Source organism: Ceratotherium simum, chromosome 2 (assembly GCF_057802395.1).
Source record: "Ceratotherium simum simum isolate JZ-2026a chromosome 2, ASM5780239v1, whole genome shotgun sequence".
NCBI classification, from domain to species: Eukaryota; Metazoa; Chordata; class Mammalia; order Perissodactyla; family Rhinocerotidae; genus Ceratotherium; species Ceratotherium simum.
Genome location: NC_141901.1, coordinates 6,113,275 through 6,131,008, shown reverse-complemented (window position 1 = coordinate 6,131,008; position 17,734 = coordinate 6,113,275). Strand labels below are relative to the sequence as shown.

At 36.4% G+C, this 17,734-nt stretch overlaps 1 protein-coding gene across 6 annotated transcripts in view; it reads left to right on the top strand.

Moving 5' to 3' along the window:
* Positions 1 to 17,734, top strand: part of CCDC181 (coiled-coil domain containing 181) — a 69,090-nt gene that overhangs the window by 11,970 nt on the left and 39,386 nt on the right. Inside the window, exon 1 of one of the 6 annotated variants that reach the window (XM_087437723.1) lies at positions 14,900 to 15,003. The exons of 1 other annotated variant lie outside the window; for it this stretch is intronic. The gene's annotated coding sequence lies outside the window, so the exon portion shown is untranslated. Of the gene's footprint in view, positions 1 to 14,899; positions 15,324 to 17,734 lie in introns of those variants that run through there. 4 more of the 6 variants (XM_014783446.2, XM_087437740.1, XM_087437734.1 and 1 more) reach the window with 4 other exon arrangements.

The window sequence follows — 17,734 nt, the reverse complement described above, 5'->3', positions numbered from 1 at the left end:
GTGATTGTTGGATGACACAAATACAAAACTTTGAGAACCATTCCTTCAGATTACCTAGCAATGTTGGGAACAGTAGGTGGTCAATAAACCTCTAAAGGATGGCATTTAAGGTTCTTTACAGCCTGATTTTCCAGCTTTGTTTCACTGTATCATCCTACAGTATTCCAGAACACCTGTTGTGTTGTTAACTTTCCTAGGAGCCTCAGCTTCTATGTCTTTGCACATGCTAGTCCCTGTGCCTGGAATGCTTTCACCCCCATTTCTCCCTTTGATATCCAACTTCTTCATCAAGATTAGCTCAGATGCCACTTTTTATCAGCAGCCTTCCCCAATGGTTCTACACCACCACATACACACTTAACTATGTATTATAGTTATCTGTGTGTATATAACCACTTTACGCTATTTGAGGGCAGGAACTTGTTTTGTTCATTGTTTCTCTCTTAGTACCTAGCACAATACCCTATAAATATTCATTGAATTGATTGGTTGAAGTGGAGATTTCTAAGTTTTTCTAAGGTTCATATCTTTAGTCATATGAATTCACGGAAGAAATATCTTTGGGAAATATGGTTTAGATTGTATGTATTCAGAGCTAGTGACTGAAGGAAATTCTGGCTTTATTGCTGATAAACCTGTGATCTACTTTCAGGGAGGGATGGAATATATACTAGTGAAGCTCTTAATACATGTCAACCCACCACTGCTGGGTCGATTGTCTGCTACATCCAAACATCAACAATTTGGAGAAGAGCCCTGCTCAGGTTTGACAGGTGCCACTGTGTTGTAGGAAGGGCTATGGCTCAGCTGAGACTGGCTCCAGAGGTAGGAGTTGCTGGTGTTCAATTCTCCCTTGGAAAATTCCCCATTGGATCAGAGGTAATGCTGATTTACAAACTATCTGAAGGCTGAGCTGGTGGGTGGATTAATGAAGAAAAAGAAAGGAAAAACTTAGAAACAAAGGCAATATTGGATAAGCCACAGACTGGTAAAAAGTATTTACAAATCATATATCTGATAAAGGACTTGTATCCAGAGTATATAAAGAATGCTTACAACTCAACAATAAATCAAATAACTCAATTTTAAAATGAGCCAAAGACTTGAATAGACATTTAACCAAAGAAGACATACTAATGGCTAACAAGCATATGAAAAGTGCCTAACATCCTTAGTCAATAGGAAAATGAAAATTAATACCAAATGAGATACCGCTATACACCCTCAAGAAAGTTATAAGTATTATTTTTTAATTTTTTTTAATTTATTTTATTTTTTTCCCCCAAAGCCCCAGTAGATAGTTGTATGTCGTAGTTGCACAGCCTTCTAGTTGCTGTATGTGGGACGCGGCCTCATCGTGGCCGGAGAAGCGGTGCGTCGGTGCCCGCCCGAGATCCGAACCCGGGCCGCCAGCAGTGGAGCGCGCGCACTTAACCGCTAAGCCATGGGGCCGGCCCAAGAAAGTTATAATTAAAAACGCAGAAAATACCAAGTGTTGGCAAGAATATGAATAAACTGGAATTCTCATACATTATTGGTGGGAATATAAAGTAGTACAGCCACTTTTGAAAACAGATTGGTAGTTTCTTAAAAATTACATACAACCCAATTCTACTCATAGAAATCTAACCAAGAGAAATGAAAACATGTGTTCACACAAAGACTTGTATGCAAATTTTCATAGCAACATTAATTATAGTAGTTAAAAGTGGAAACAACCCAAATGTCCATCAATGGGTGAGTGGATAAACAAAATGTGGTATAGCCATACAACGAATACTATTCTGTGATAAAAAGGAACAAGATACTGATGCATACTACACAATGGATAAACCTCAAAAACATTAGGCTAAAGATGCAAAAGACTACGTATTGTCAGAAAGTAGAATGGTGGTTGCCAGGGGCTGGGGAAAGGAGAAAATAGAGAGTTAATGTTTAACGGGTACAGAGTTTCAGTCAGGAAAGATAAAAATGTTCTGTAGATAGAGGGGGAAAGTAAACATTGTGAAGTATGCCTAGAGCATTCTCTGTAACAAATGCCTACTCTCCAGGGAAAAAACAATACCAGAGCCTTATCTTATGTGGGGAAAGGGCACTTCCTCAACTCCAGCGCCCTCTAGGCTCTCTGTCTCAACTAAATGGGATGAAAGGGGAAGTTAACAAATACTTGTGATGGTCACAGCCCAGGGATACAGGCCTACTAAAAGATTGAGATTTAATCATAAGATTATAGAATGATTCTCCTCTTCCTTATCTTACCACCACATCAATAGGGCTCCAGTATAATAACAGTGAATTATAGCTGAAGAAGGTGCAAGACACAGAGTCTTTCTGAGGAGGAGTTCTTATAGTAGCTCAAAGACCAGAGAGAGAAAAAGAAGGACACTAGATGAATTTGAACCCTATAGCACCTGCAGCTACAGAAAACATTAAACATAGCCCAACTCCTAGCCAGATTAACGTAAAATCTTACACTAAAGGCCTATTTACTTAAGTTCCTATTATCTGTTACATCATGTCCAGCTTTCAACCAAAAAAATTTACAAGTCATGCTAAAAGGCAAGAAAAATCACAGTCTGATGAGACAGAGAAAGCCTCATGACCAGATTCAGATTCACATAGGTATTGGAATTATCAGACTAGAAATTTAACTATGGTTAATAAGTTAAGGGCTCTTGTGGAAAGTATAAGACAACATGCATGAACAGATGAGTAATGTAAGCAGAGATATGGAAACTCTAAGAAAGAATCAAAAGGAAATGCTAGAAACCAAAAGCACTGTGACAGAAATGAAGAATGCCTTTGGCAGGATCATCAGTACACTTGACATGGCAGAAGAAAGAACCAGTGAGTTTGAAGATCGGTGAATGGAAATTTCCCAAAAAGAAATGAAAAGAGGAAAAAAATGAAAAAAAGAAAAACATCTAAGAACCATAGGACAATTAAAGAGGTAACATATATGTAATTGGAATACTAAAAGGAGAAGAAGGAGAGAATGGAGCACAAGAAATACTTGAAGTAATACTGGTATTACTTCCCAAATATATTACTTCCCAAATAACTTCCCAAAATTAATGACAGACAGCAAACCACAGATCCAGAAAGCTCAGAGAATACTAAGCAGGATAAATGTCAAAAAAATCTACACCTGGGCATGTCACACTGAAACTGCAGAAAACTGAAGGCAAAAAAAAAAAACTTGAAAGAAGCCAGAGTTGGGAAAAAATTTACCTATAGAGGAAGAAAGATAAGAATTACAGGAGATTCTTGTCAGAAACCATGCAAGCAAGAGGAGAGTGGAGTGAAATATTTGAAGTATTGAAAGAAAAAACCCCACCAACCTAGAATTCAATATCCAGCAAAATTATCCTTCACAAGTGAAGGATAAAGACTTTCGCAGAAAAGCAAAACCTGAGAGAATTCATTACAAGCAAGAAATGTTAAAATGTTCTGCCCTGCAAGAAACGTTAGTAGAAGTTCTTCAGGGAGAAGGAAGATGATATAGATCAGAAGCTTAGATCTACATAAAGAAAGGAAGAATGTCAGAGAAGGAATAAATGAAGGTAAAATAAAATCTTTTATTTTTCTTATTATTAATTTATTAAAAACAAAACTTTTAGATTGTTTAAAGTAATAATAGAAACAATGTATTGGATTATTATAGCATATGGATAGGTGGAATGAATGACAGTGATGTCACAAAGGTCAGGAGGAAAGAATGGGGAATAATCTGCTATAAGATACCTGCACTACATGTGAAGCAGTAAAGTTATTTGAAATTAGTTTTAGATTAGTTAAAAATGTATATTGTAAACTCTAGGGCAACCACTAAAAATTTTTTTTAAAGAAGTATAATTGCTATCCTAAGACAAGAGATATAATAGATAACATAAAATGCTCAGATAAAACCAGAGAAGGCAGAAAAAGGGGATGGGGGAGAGTAACAAAGAATATATGCAGTGAATAGAAAACAGTTACAAACATGGGAGATATTAATCCAACTACGTCAATAATTGGTTTATATGTAAATTGTCTAAATGCAACAATTAAGGGACAGAGATTGTCAGAGTGGATAGAAAACAAGACCCAACTGTATGTTGTTTATAAGAAAACCACTGTAAATATAAAGACACATGTAGATTAAAAGCAGAGAGTTGGAGAAAGATGCACCATGCTAATACTCATTAAAAGAAAGCTTAGGTAGCTATATTGATTTCAGACAAAGCAGAATTCAGAACAAAGACAATTATCAGAGGTAAAGAGGGACATTACATAATGATAAAGGGGTCAGTTTTCCAAGAAGACGTAACAATTCTTAATGTGTATGCATTTAACAACAGGGCATCACAATACATGATACAAAAACTGGGAATTGAAAGGAGAAATGGAAAAATTCACTATTATAGTTAAAGATTTCAACACCCTCTTTTAGTAATTGATAGATCAAACGGGAAGAAAATCAGTAAGGATACAGGTGACCTGAAAAGAACTATCAATGAACTTGATCTAATTGACATTTATAGAATATTCCATCCAACAATAGCAGAATACACATTTTTTTCAAACTTGTGAATAAACAATAACCAAAATAGGCCGCATTCTAGGCTATAAAACACACCTTTACAAATTTGAGAGTACACAAATCATACAAATTATATTCTCAGAATACAATGGCATTAAACTAGAAATAAATAGCAGAAAGGTAACTATAAAACCTCCAAATATTTGCAAATTAAACAACACACTTTTAAGTAACACATGTCAAAAAAGAAGTCTCAAAAGAAATTTGAAAATATTTTGAACTAAATTAAAATACAACTTATCAAAATTCATGGGATGCAGCAAAATCAATGTTTAGAGGGAAGTTTATAATATTACACACATATATTAGAAAGGAAGAAAGATCTAAAATCTATAATCTAAGCTCCCACCTTTGAAAACTAAGAAAGAAGGGCAATTTAAACCTAAAGCAAGCAGAAGAAAAGAAATAATAAAAATTAGAGCAGAAATAAGTGAAACTGATAATAGGAAATCAATAGAGAAACTCAACAAAACCTAAAACTGTTCCTTTACAGAGATAAATAAAATCAATAAACCTCTAGCCAGGCTAAGAAAAAAAAGGGGTCATTACTACCGAGCCCATGGACACTTAAGTATAATAAAGAAATAATATAAACAGCTCTATGCCCATAAATTTGATAACTTAGATGGAATGGACTAACTCCTGAAAATCGGAATAGGCCTACAACTATTAAAAAAATTGAATCACTAATCAATAACCTCCCAAAAAAGAAAGCACTAGGCTTGGATGGTTTCACTGGTGAATTTTACCAAATATTTACAGAAGAAATGATATCAGTACTCCACAACTTCTTCCAGTAAATAGAAGCAGAGGGAACATTTCATAACTCATTCTCTGAGGCTAGCATTACCCTGATACCAAAAATAAACAAAGACATTACAAGAAAGACAAACTACAGGCCAAGATCTCTTGTGACCATAGACATAAAAATCCTCAACAAAATATTAGGAAATTGAATCCAACAATGCATAAAAACAATTATACACCACAACCAAGTGAGATTTATTCCAGATATGCAAGGTGGCTCAACAACAACAAAAAATCAGTCAATGTAATCCATCACATCAATAGGCTGAAGAGGAAAAATAATGTGACCAATTGAGGCAAGAAAAGCATTTGACAAAATCTGAAAGCCATTCATGATAAAAACTCTCAGTAAACTAAGAATAGAAGGGAACTTCCTCAACTTTTACAAAAGAACATTTCCCAAAAACCTACACCTAACATCATACTTAATGGTGACAGACTGGGCACTTACTCCCTAAGATTAGGAATAAGCAAGGATGTGCAATTTTCCCTGAATAATGGGAAGAAGTCAGCAATGAAAATATCTGGAGAAGACCACTCCAGGCAGAGGAAATAGCAAAGATGGAAAAGAGCTTGACATGCTTGAGGAACATAGAAGAGGTTAAGATGGTTGTTGTATCATGAATGAGGAGGAAAGCGGCAGGACATGAGATTACAGGAGTAAGAAAGGACCCACTTATGCAGAACCTTGGAAGTAAGGTAAGGAATTTGGATTTTATTCTGATAGCACTGGAAAGTCAGAGAGGGGTATGATCTGACATATTTTTAAAAGAGTGTTGGTTGCTGACGTGAACCTCTCAGTTGTGGCCCTGTACGTTCTTGGGAGACAGTCGCTCTGCATCTGGATTCAGAAGACAAGATGAGTCCATTATCAGCTGTGCCAAATGTACTCTTGCATAACCAAGTTTTGTAATGAGCCTTAACAAAATTGCCCACCCAGAGAGGAAAGATACGTAGCCGCCACTGCTATTGGATTGTCACTATAAGGCAGGAGGCATTCAGCAGGCATAGGCGAAGAGACAAAATATGGGAGAATTCAAAGTCAATTTTTTAAAGTATGTGGTTTTGAAGTGTAGTTTTAAAAAGTTATTATTCTCAAGAAAATCTGAGCAGCCATAAGGAAACTATCTATGCCTTTGCTGTAAAAATGCTACTGAAGGCCTTGACCCTTTCATCTCTCACTACTACTACTAAAAACCCCACCTAAGAAATTGTTTTAAAAATTAATGCCAGGACAGCAGGTTTTTCCTGAGGAACACATGTGATTTCTTCTTTCTGATAAGAGCTAGATAATGTACTTTATTTCCGTTTTTACACTGGCTCCTTAAAATTTGCAGCTCAGTTACAGAAACCGAACTGGCTCAGTATTAGAATATTGGCATTCTCCTTATCTGTATCTACCACTTGTATCTAGGATGTTATTGCAAGCAGCTGCAAATCCTTTTGGGAATAAGTTGAGTATAAATTTTACCACAGGTAAATTTTATGACTAATTGTCTATTACCTTCAATAAACTAAAATGCACTTTGTCTTTTTATGGGGTGACATTAACAGTAAAGAATATAAGTGAATATAAAGGGCTATAGAGACTATTAATTTGAAGGCATTTTTATGATAACAGAGTGAACTGAAGTGCATTTCCTCATGTATATGAGTCAGTAACTCTTTGCCCTAGCACAACACAGAAGCAGAAGATGGGCTCATTCTTATTGCTAGTCATCAACACTATTTGTATACCTTAAATAGAGCCTTTGTACTTTAGCTTCCTTATTTTATTATTTTTTGCTTTTCATGTTAAATATATATGTCTAGAAGTCAAGAAATTGCAACTTCTGCTATAACACTCACTGAAAAGAGCTAGAACTCACAGGATAGCAAATGGCACTCATGTGCCACCATATGGGTAGATAGTTTCAGAGTAATTATTTATTAGGCATTGAAACACCACTTACGAACAGAGGGTTTTCCTGTCAATAATTTAAACAGTAAATTATGTTCGTTGCTTTTCTCAAAGGCTAACCTCTGATTCATTTTGTTTCCTTTCCATGATAATTTATTCCTATCCAATCCTTCTCCAGTGAAGGGCTGATTACAGGATTCCTAATTACATCCTGAGTAAGCTAGAGCCCCGAAGCAGGAGATCCCTGACACTTCTGCCTAAGGGGGCTGGGCACGCACTCAAAAGTGCTGAACACATGACACGAGTGCTGAACAAATCTGCTGAACAAGTGAAAATACCTATAGTGTAAATAATTTTTTACTTAGAGTGTTTGTTTTAAGGAATATATTGCTGGCATACAAGCTAAAAGTGGAATTGTCCTGCTGCTAAGGGTCACAAGCAAACTCAAGCCCTCCAGCCTTTAGTGTGACACACTCATAATAGTAAATTACAGGAAGAATGTCTTGATTTTTTTTGGTAGTTGCTATAATTTCATTATAACTATATCCAGATATGAGATAAATCTGGGGGCCGGCCCCGTGGCGTAGCGGTTAAGTGCTTGTGCTCCGCTGCTGGTGGCCCGGTTCCGATCCTGGGCACCCACCGAGGCACCGCTTGTCAGGCCATGCTGTGGTGGCGTCCCATATAAAGTGGAGGAAGATGGGCACGGATGTTAGCCCAGGGCCAGTCTTCCTCAACAAAAAGAGGAGGATTGGCAGATGTTAGCACAGGGCTGATCTCCTCACACACGCAAAAAAAGAGATAAATCTGATATGTGATATATATGTCTATTGATAGATGTTATTATACATCAAATCTGTATATAACTATAATAAAAGTATCAAATGTCACCTTAATAGGGCTTAACTTGACTATATTATTTGAAATTGCAACCCCACTACCGGAACCCACCCCATACTTCTGATCCTCTCTTTTTTGCTCTATGTTTTATATATCATTTATCACCTTTTGACACACAATATGGTTTACGTATGTTTATGTATTGTCTTCTCTCCCTACCAGAAGGTGAGTTCCAGGAAGGCAGTGAATTTTTGAGTCCCCAAAGAAAATATTGTCTACATTGTCAAATAGTTTTTTAATTTATAAAAGATCTAGATGTTAACATATCAATTTCAAATACACGTATGTTAAACATTACAATTCTAAAGCCGCCATGTTCTGTAAATGAGTGAGTAGTAAAGGTGGAATGTATAAATGTAAAATTCAGAAAAATACCCACTTAAATATCTCACCTCTTCTTTTTCCCTTCCTTGCAAATTATCACATTCTAATTTCTGGGCTGGGGACTCAGAGACCTGAGCTTATGAGAAGAAAGTAAGCCAAAGGACTGTGAGAGACTCTCCCACAAACTGCTCAAGCTTAGCTCACAAACTTTCTAATAGCTTTGTATTATGGCTTCCCAGCCTTTTCCCTGTTTTGTTTGTTTGTTTTGTAACTGGGTTCTAGATGGTTGAGGTAGTTGGAACTCTGACTTCCAGGGAATATAATAGTTCATTGATATATTCCAGGTATCCAGAACAGTGTCTGACACATACGTGCTCAATAATTACGTGTGGAATGATTTAAAATACTATGACTCTGCAGAATCTGAATCTGAAAGTGTATTACTCTGAGGAGTGTTATAGGAGACATGTATGCTCACGTCTTCTTAATTTTTGGCACTTACTTAATCCCCTTCTTGGTTACTTACGTTAAATAAATACTCGCTTTTCTAAGTCAAAGCGTTCCTTCAAAATGTTTATTTATTGAAAGAGAGTTGCTCAACTTTATGCTGCTCTCTTCCTCATATTGTGTACTTACTTATTTCTATATATTATATAATGAACAACAACAGAAAATTGGGGGAGTATTATCCATTTCTGGGATCATTTTTCAGAATGCACATTCAAAAATTTACAGTTTTAACTAATATTAAATTAAATAGTGGAGAGGGACAACACATGGCATTATTCACATGTACAGTGATCTTACATGTGTAAAATCCCAGTCTTTGAGGAGTCATAAATTCCTAACACATTTCTACTGCCTATAACTAAAATATAGTCATTTATTGATATTTAACATTTTCAGACTTTAAAAAGCATAAAGTCTATCTAAGTGAAAGGCCCTCGATAGCAGACAACTTCTTTATTTACCTGGCGTTACCTAAACCATCCTGTTCTTACGTTTCCTTAATTCTCCTCTCTTGCGGTCACTGACAGCCCGAGGGCACTCACATCAGAGGGGAGAGGGATGAGGACTGTATTTATTTATTTTTCCAGCTTTATTGATGTATAATTGACAAATAAAAATTGTACATATTTAGGTTGTACAATATGACTTTTTAAGGTATATAACATGATGATTTAATATATATATAAACATTCTGAAACGATTACCACAATCAAGTTAATTAACACATTCATTATCTCACATACTTTATTTTTTTTTTTTTTGGTGATAACACTTAAGATCTTCTGTCTTAGCAAATTTCAAGTACACAATACAGTGTTATTAACTACAGTCATTATGCCATACAGATCCCAAACACTTATTCATCTTATAACTGAAAGTTTGTATCCTCTGACCAACATCTCCCCATTTTCCCCACTCCCCAACCCCTGGCAAACACTGTTCTCCTTTCTTTTATGTGAATTCTACTTTAGATTCCACATATAAGTGAGACTATACAGAATTTGTCTTTCTGTGTCTGCTTTATTTCACTTAGCATATCTTTCAGATTCATCCATGTTGTCACAAATGGCAGAATTTCCATTTTTATGGCTGAGTAATATTGCATCATATATATGTACCTGTATCACATTTTCTTGATCCATTTATCCATCCGTGGACACAGGCTATTTCCATATCTTGGCTATTACAAATAATGCTGCAATGAACATGGGAGTGCAGATATCTCTTGCAGATCCTGATCTCATTTCCTTTGGATATAGTCCCAGAAGTGGGATTGCAGGATCATATGGTAGTTCTATTTTTAATTTTTTGAGGAACCTTCATACAGTTTTCCATAGTGGCTGCACCAGTTTACATTTCCACTAACAGTGCACAAAGTTTCCCTTTTCTCCACATCCTCATCAACACTTGTTATCTCTTGTCTTTTTGATAATATCTATCCTAAGAGGAGGGAGGTGATAGCTCATATGGGTTTGGTTTGCATTGATGATTAGTGATGTTGAGCCTCTTGTCATATACATATTGGCCATCTGTATGTCTTCTTTGGAACATTGTCTATTCAGGTCCTTTCCCCATTTTTTAACTGGGTTATTAAAAAAATTTGCTTTTGCTATTGAATTGTATGAGTTTCTTATATATTTTGGGGATTAACCCCTTATCAGATATGTGGTTTGCAAATATTTTCTCCCATTCCATAGGTCGCCTTTTCGTTTTGTCGATGGTCTCCTTTGCTGTGCAGCATTTTAGTCTGATGCAGTTCCACTTTTTAAATTTTGCTTTTGTTGCCTGTTTTTGGTGTTATATCCAAAAAATCATTGCCAAGACCACAGTCAAGGAGCTTATCCTTGATGTTTCCTTCTAAGAGTTTTATGGTTTCAAATCTTACATTTAAGTCTTTAATCCATTTCAAGTTAATTTTTGTATATGATGTAAATGAGGGTCCAATTTCATTCTTTTGCTAGTGGATATCTAGCTTTCCCAACACCTTTTATTGGAAAGACTATCCTTTCCCCATTGTGTATTTTTGGCTCCCTTGTCAAAGGTTAGTTGACTGTATATACATGGATTTATTTCTGGCTCTCTATTCTGTTCCATTGGTCTATGTGTCTGTTTTTATGTCATCACCATACTGATTTGATCACTATATCTTGGTAATATAGTTTGAGATCAAGAAGTGTCATGCCTTTAGCTTTATTATTTCTCAAGATTGCTTTGGCTATTAAGGGTCTTTTGTGGTTCCATATGAACTTTAGGATTGTTTTTGTATTTCTGTGAAAAATTCTATTGGAATTTTGATGGGGATTGTATTGACTCTATCGATTGCTTTGGGTAGTATGGACATTTTAGCACTATTCTTCCAATCTGTGAACATGGGAAATCTTTCCATTCATTTGTGTCTTCTTCAGTTTCTGTCATCAATGTCTTATAGTTTTCAGTAAACAGATCTTTCGCTTCCTAGGTTAACTTTATTCTTAAGTTTTTTATTCTTTTCGATGCTATTGTAAATGGGATTGTTTGAATGGCAAGTGTATGGAGAGGGAGAGGGTACGGTGAGCTGCTGAACTCTATAAAATTGCCAAATGTGTCATTAGCATTTCCCCATCATTCCTTCCTCAGTTACGTGAGTCCTGTGCTCTCATGGCCTCATGGTACCTCTGATTACTCTAATTTACCAGAATTCTGCACTTTCCAAAATGCTCCATTTTAGAAATTTATTCCTCTCTCTTTCCTGTTCATCAAAACACTAATTCCTTCAGTAACCTCTCATCTGATAAAGTATTAGGAGGAAATTATGAAATTAATTATATAAATTATATGATTAAGGTTATTTACAATAAAATTATTTATTTATTCAGTTATATAAACTCAATAAATATTTATTAAACATTTAAATGCCAGTTCTGCTAAGTACAGAATTTATGCCATGCCCCATCTTGCATGTTTTAAGCCAGCAATTCCGAATTACATAAAGATCTCGGAGTAAACTAGTTGATTCCTCCATGCCTTTGCAAATGCTATCATCTCTATGTACACTGCCCTACCTACTTTTCTTGCATAATTCTTTTCATTCTTCAAAAATCAGCTCTGATGTCAAGACTTTGCAGAAGCCTTTTTATTGTCATCCTTCTCCTAATTACTCCCTCCATTTTTGAGCTAAATCTAAGCCTTGGGTGTCACACTGTGCTCCCTTTGTTTAAGCCTATCTTCTTTTTGAGTCTGTGAGCTCTTTCATGCAGAGATTAGGAATTATTCATCCCCCAGGTGGGCCCATAAGTAAAGTACTCAACGGGAAAAACTGAACGAAATTGACAAAAATGTAATATTTCTCTGCCTTCTTAAACAGATGATAGTGAAATAAACCTTTTTTGGTAGCTCAGGTTTATCACTACAGATTGTGAATTATTGTACAATGTTGCAACTTAGTGTTTCTCTGCTTGCCTTTAGAAAAGACGATCGAAGATGTCGGTTTTGTTCTAGGTAGTCTCTGCTTTCAATTCTTTTTATTTTTTCTTCCTGCATGTCAGTCTGTCACCCCTCCAGATTTTTATGGTGTCAGTGTACCTACTTTTAACAGCCCACCTCTTCTCTTTCCCTTCCTTTCAAATGATCACATTCTAATTTCCAGGCTGGGAACTGAGAGACCTGAGTTTATGAGAATAAAGGAAAGGAAAGGACTGTGATAGACTCTCCTACCAATACCTCAAGCTTAGCTCGCAGACTTTGTAATAACTTTGTATTATTGCTTTCAAGCCTTTTACACTTGTTTTTGTTTGCCACTAGATTGATTCTAGGTGGTTGAGTAACTGGAACTCTGACTTCCATTTAAGTGGGACACGTTTCTGAATTTAACATCTATCCATTCCACTTTTAATGCTCAGTCAGTTACATAACACAAGGGCTCTATAATTGCAATGTTCAACATACATTTCTTTGAAATTGATACTTTAAAATCTAGATCTTTTATACTCAAAAACTGATAACGTAGGGGATATTTTTACTTGTAGAATTCCATACATAGTTAAAAATTTTTCTTATTTTCATTTTGGACATTTAAAGATATTCTAGAACCTTTCATCCTTTAGGAAAACTATGTAATGACAACAGGCACCATTCATTCAGCCCTTTGTATGCATCAGGCACTGTGCTGAGCACATGGATTACCTCACTAATCCTCACAATCCTAAATGCGACCATCATTATCTCTATTTATAGATATGGCAACTAGACTTAGAAATTAAATCTTCTATAGCTAGCTAAGCACAGGAGACAGAATCCACATATTAATCAATCTTAAAAACCAATTTCTAACAATATTTTCAACTTTCCAGTTATGGTTTGCTCACTATTCCATTAACAATTTTTGGTAACATTTTTATTGTTGACATATAATTCATATACCATACAATACACCGTTCAGCAGTCACCCACCCATTTTCTTCTGAAAGCACCCCCCACCCCAGCCCTAGGCAACCACTAATCTACTTTCTGTCTCCATAGATTTACCTCTTTGGGACATTCAAATAAATGGAATCAATATGTGGTTTTTGTGTCTGGCTTCTTTCACTTAACATAATGATTATGTTTTCAAGGTTCATCCATGTTGTAGTATTTATCAGTATTTCATTTCTTTTTATAGCTGTAAACTTTCCATTGTATGGATTTACCACATTTTATTTATCCATTCATCATTTGATGGATGTTTGGGTTGTTTCTACTTTTTGGCTATTATGAACAATGGCACCATATCCCATTAATATTTGCAAAAACTTAAAATATTTGGGAGGGTCAGTGGAAAAAATTTTAAACTAAGAGTTCTAAAACCTAAAGTCTACTTTAGCTTTGGTAGTAATTCCACGGTCACTAAAGATTTGACTAAAATTCCTTTGACTTTCAACGGTCAATAATTTTATATTTTTTGTCTTTTTCAAGTGTTTGGCCTAAAACCTAAGCCCTGCAGCATAAGAAACATTAGGTCGTTACAACTATAAATTCTACACCACAGCTAGGAATTGCACTCATTATTGCAATTCATTTTAACCTTACATATTGTTTATTTTTTTAAACTTAGTCTACTCTACAATTTGAAGAATACTTAAAAATTCAATTTTACATTGTCCCTCCTTGGAGAAAAGGTGCTCTCCATCACATCAAATGCTAGAAATTCTAATAATAAACAAAAAAATAATCTGAATTTATGGATTATAATGACGAAAATTTTTCATTTCTCCCCTTTATTTCTGGCGGGGAACAGACAGTTTCTAAATTCTTATTACTTCTCACCGCAATGTAAAATTCATCTTGCTTCTTTGTACGTTAAGACGACGTTTAAAGATGATTTGGGAAAATTCTAGTTGACCCTTCTGACATGCTTGAAAACTGGAGTAAACATCCTATTTCTTTTGACCACGCTCTTGGATAAATAAAGTTTTGGTTCTGATGCAGGATAAACAAAACAAAACCTCGGGTCAAAAATCTGGTAGCAATTTGCTTAGCTACTAGTGAAAACTGAAACTACTTTTTGACGTTAACGGCGAAGAAAATAACATACAGAAATATACTTCTAAAAGTTGTTCTAATTCCAAAGCTGGCGAGAGACAGCTACACGTAGAAAATCCACAACCACGAGGGTGACCCTTCGCCAGTTCCTACCAACGCCTGCGAAACTCGCGGGCGACGCGTGGGTTTCTCGGTTGTCTCCTCTGGAACCGCAGGCCGACACACCCTTCCTAGGCACCAGCAAGAGCGCCTGGAGCGGGAGAGTCAGGCCGTCGTCTGCGTCTGCGCGGACCCACCGCGCCCTCGTAGTAAGAGAGGCCCGGATGCAGGACGTGGAGACGCGCCGTTGCCATGGCAGCCGGGGCCTGGCAGCCGTGAGAGCGGCTGCTGGGGTCTCCCTCGCCTCATTGGCAGAACTTAGAAAGAGGAAGAGAGGTGAACTCCCCGGCCAGCTGTGTGACCCCAGCCGCTGCGTCTTACACAGGCAGGAGGGGATACACAGGGAGAGACGGGAAGGATGATGCGGAGATATTTATGGTGGGAAAGAGGGTAAAAGGGTGAAAGTCTGGGACAGCTGAGAGGAAAGGAGTAGAGAAGCGAGGGAGGAGCCTTCCTGTTGGCGCCTCGTCCTTCCGAGCCTGGGGTCCACCAAGCCTGGCAACTTCTTGCTTCGCGTTGTGTGGGGGAAACTCCTCTGAGGGTAGCTTAGTCTCTCATTTTTGTCATATTCCTTCCCCTCTCTGACTTCTCATTCCTGGGAGAAAAAGTCACTCTTGAAATGTTGGCTTTCATGAAGAGGCTAAGGTATTCATTTAATTGGTGGTACCTTGGGACCCGGGGTACAAATTAAAATTATCACCTAATGTTTATTATTATTGTATTAAATATTTTGTTTATTAAAAATATTTATTAATTAAATAATTAGATACTATTTATCGTCATGCTTTGTGATAGATTATGAATTTTTTTTTAAAAATTTACTCATGGGATCAGTCTTGTTAAAATGCAGGAGGAAGAATGGGCCAGGTCTCATGATGTATTATGGGTTAGCTTTTGCTTAAGTACTTATCTTATATTAAAAGACTTTCTTTTCGCCATTCTTTCAATTCTCTTAGATTTTAAACAAGCATATATTTAAAAGGCTATGAGATAAGTGGAGTCAATGAAGTAGATTAAACTATTTTTGAGTGTTCTGAATCCTGAAAGAAAGTTATCAAAATTGTGTATACATATGGTCTTAGCTTAGACTCACATAAAAGATCTGCAGTCATGTACCCACACGGGATTTAGCAGACACCCAGGAGGAAGGAATTAATTTCTTTATTATTTTTTTTTTTAAAGATAACTTTTTGTGTGTGTGTGTGAGGAAGATCAGCCCTGAGCTAACATCCGTGCTAATCCTCCTCTTTTTGCTGAGGAAGACTGGCTCTGAGCTAACATCTATTGCCAATCCTCCTCCTTTTTTTTTCCCAAAGCCCCAGTAGATAGTTGGATGTCGTAGTTGCACATCCTTCTAATTGCTATATGTGGGACTCGGCCTCACCGTGACCCGAGAAGCGGTGCGTTGGTGCGTGCCCGGGATGCGAACCCGGGCTGCCAGTAGCGGAGCGTGAGCACTTAACCGCTAAGCCACGGGGCTGGCCCAGGAATTAATTTCTGTCTCTTATTACAGTTCCTTATTAAGAGGGTGGTTCTGGTGTAAGCCACTTACATAGATTTTTACTGGTGATAAACATTGAAAGTTAAATGAATGAAACTAACAAGGAATAAGTGTTAGGTGATTCAGTTTGTGTAAGATGTAATTTTGTTCCAGCATGTTGACTGTGTACCATATGGCCAGTACCCTGGCGATGAAGATTAAAAGAAGTGAGAGGGATTGACTATCCTGTGACGAATTTGAAAAAGGCTTAAGGGATTTGGTAACAAGAGTTTGTGATTTATGTTCTTTCTTTACTTCCGGACCAGCCTTGAGTTTTTTGAAAATATAGGAAAAGAATGGCCCTTCAAATTTGATGCAACTTCATTTACTTCTCAGTCACTTCAATTATGGCTTTTTTTCTTTTTATTTATGGCATAATAGTATGATTTAATAATACCTAATATGTTTAATTTGTAATCCCTTTATTTTTATTTAATATGCTAATTCTGTGTTTTAGTTCTAAATTTGAGTTTTCACATGGGTAGGATTCTTTGTAAATAATAAAGTGTATCTACTAAAGTCTCCAGGCAGCCATTTATTTACAAGTTCAGAACTAGGTTTATTGTAAAATTAAGGGAAAGCCCTGAAGAGTTCCATAGGAATCTTATTCTAACAATTAGTTATGTAACTTAAACATCTTAAAATAATAAATACCCAGATCCCTGGTCTGAAAAGAAAGCTCAGTATCCTAAGGTATTTATGACTGTGAAAAATAGTATTATTTATACAAGTATTTTGGGTCACAATGAGTTCTGGTTTATTCTACATCATTCATGGTACCCTTACTTTTAATTGGTAGGTAGACATAGCAGCTTACCTAATTTAACCTGTCTTGCAGCTAGGCAGTGGTAAATAAACTCACGCTGAAATAATGGTTTGGTTTCTCTAGGTCACCTCAAAATATTGCTCTCAACCTCTGCTTTACAAATTATTGAAGTCTTACTTTGAGTCCTTTAAGAAAGTCCATTTTGTATTCTTAGGTTAAAAGAAATAAATATCTAAAAGGAATTATAGTCCAACTAATACATTAGGAATAGTTATAATTATGTCATATTATAAATATGACTAATTATTATAATTAATTATAAATATGACATATTATGTCATATTATAAATATGACTAATTAGGTTGAATAATTAACATTCAGTGTACCTAAAACTAACTTTGTCTCGAGAGGGAAAGGGAACCAATATCAAGAACTATCCAGAGAAAAGATTATATTTAAAAGAAACAGACTTCAGAATTTTTTTTGGTGAGGAAGATTAGCCTTGAGCTAACATCTGTTGCCAGTCCTGTTTTTGCTGAGGAAGATTGGCCCTGAGCTAACATCTGTGCCCATTTTCCTCTATTTTATATGTGGGATGCCGCCACAGCATGACTTGATAAGTGGTGAGTAGGTCCGCGCTGGGATCCGAACCTGTGAACCCTGGGCCGCTGAAGCAGAGTGTGTGAACTTAACCACTACGCCACCAGGCTGGCCCCTTCAGGATTGTTTTAAGTCTTGAATTTAATTAT